This window comes from Octopus bimaculoides, chromosome 4 (genome assembly GCF_001194135.2).
Source record: "Octopus bimaculoides isolate UCB-OBI-ISO-001 chromosome 4, ASM119413v2, whole genome shotgun sequence".
NCBI classification, from domain to species: domain Eukaryota; kingdom Metazoa; phylum Mollusca; class Cephalopoda; order Octopoda; family Octopodidae; genus Octopus; species Octopus bimaculoides.
The window spans coordinates 100489000-100491028 of record NC_068984.1 but is presented as its reverse complement, the minus strand read 5'-3'; the positions used below and the strand labels follow the sequence as shown (position 1 = coordinate 100491028).

Sequence of the window (2029 nt, the reverse complement as noted above, 5' to 3'; positions counted from 1 at the left end):
TGTGTGTGTGTATATATATATATATATATATATATATATATAATGCATTCCAGAAGTGCTGCGATATTTTCAGGAGACATTTATTAATTTCAAAGTACAAGACTGTAATCACTTTCAAAGTAGGATCCTCTGACTTCAATGCACTTATAGCAATCCGCCCACACTTAATGAAGGCCTGGGGAAGTCCTCCGAAGTGAAGGTGTCGAGGAACCCTGTCACGATTACCTTCATCTTCTCAGTGTCTTCAAAACCATTTTCCCTGAGGTTCTCTTTCAGCTTGAGGAACAGCCAAAAGTCACGGTGAGTAAGGTCTAAACTGTAAGGAGGGGAGGGACAGCTATGATGCCTATCTTTGTCAAGTAGTTTTTTATTAGGATAGAACTGCGGTGTGATGCATTGCTCTGGTTCAGATGCCACCAAGTCGAATGAGAGAGCTCTGGCCTTTTACAACGAAATCTCTTCTTGAATCCCTTTAAGATTGTTACAAAATACTCTTTGCTGACTTTCAGGACAAAGAAACCCCAGTGGATGTAAATGACGCCTTTGCTGTTGAAAAAGGGGAACATCAAGAACGTCCCGGGGAACTTGCTTTGCCTAGCCTTCTTGGGTCTGCGAGAACCAAGATGTTTCCATTGGGAAGTCTATCTTTTGGTCTCTGGATCATAACAGTAGAGCCAGCTTTTCTCACAGGTCACCAGAGACTCAAGTATTTTTAGATGGGAGGTCATGAGCTCAGCCATCTCCCTGTTATCACCAACACCTCTTTTCTTGTGTTCGTCAATGAGTACTCTGGGAACAATTTTTCTACACATTTTGCACGTGTTCATATCTTCTTGAATAATTCTGTGTACTGTCGCTACACCAACTCCAAACTGAATACTATTGTCTTTATTGACAATAGTATTCAGTCTACCTCCATAAAATAGCGAATCTTCCTAACCGGCTCTGATGTTCTGATGTTCTCCCTCCAACACCTCTTATCGTTTCCCACCTCCTCTCTAGCGTTCTTGAACCTCTTGTGCCAGCGAAAACAGATGTTCGGCTAATACAAGTTAATTCATAAGCGATCTGGGACATTTTATAAGTTTCAACAGCACAAAGCTTCATTGCACAACAAGCTTCGAAATTGTCCTCAAGTCCCGACTGCATTCTGCGAACTAGTCGTCTGTGACAAGCAGTGTTTTGTAGGGTGTGTTCAAAGTGCTGCCGCATCCGTCTCCTTCAATCTGAAAAAAAAATGCAAGCAGGTCAGTTTATTGGCTGTATAGTAATGATATACTAAAATTACAATTATCTAGGTGAGTTATAATTGCTACTACCCCGAAAAGGTCTCAAACCTCCTGGAATGCACCTCGTGTGTTTGAATATGTACAAATATATAGCTCAAATTTACAGAAAAGAAAAGACGAAGACAGGTGAGGGAACAACAAGCTGGTGTAATACTTTGACGCTCGGGAAGAATGGAAAAGTCTTTGACGTTTCGAGCCTACACTCTTTCAAATAAAGGATTGAGAGGAAAAAATGGAGAATGAGAAAAAACGAAGAGAGAAAAAAATGTGTTGGGATTATACATACATACATACATACATAGATACATACATACATACATACATACATACATACATACATGCATGCATGCATACTGTGTAAATTTGCTCTGTTAATAATATAAATATCTATATATTTATACTTGAATATTCATCGTCTGACAATTTTCAGTCTTTGCTTTCTCTTTATTTAAATGTGTACGTGTTTTGTATATCAAACCCAAGCAGTTTGTTTATTTGCATCTTTGTCTTCATATCTGTTCACCTGGGTTCCTCTTTTAACCATTCTTTAACTTGCGGACTTCATCCTCGGTAAAGGTTTCGGTGTGTAAGTTCAAATTATTTGAGCGCCACCAAGCGTTTCTATATTGAGAATCTCTGTATCTCATCTGTTGATCCCATACATACATACATACATACATACATAATACACACACACACACACACACACACACACACACACACACACACACACACACACA

The 2029-nt window shown here is 39.2% G+C and overlaps 1 long non-coding RNA gene across 1 annotated transcript in view; it reads right to left on the bottom strand.

The window, feature by feature from the left end:
• Positions 1 to 64: 64 nt before the first annotated feature.
• LOC106875230 (uncharacterized) overlaps positions 65 to 2029 on the bottom strand; it is a 49889-nt gene continuing 47924 nt past the window's right edge. The window contains exon 3 of the long non-coding RNA XR_008264049.1: positions 65 to 1226. This is a non-coding gene — a long non-coding RNA (uncharacterized LOC106875230). The remainder of the gene's footprint in view (positions 1227 to 2029) is intronic.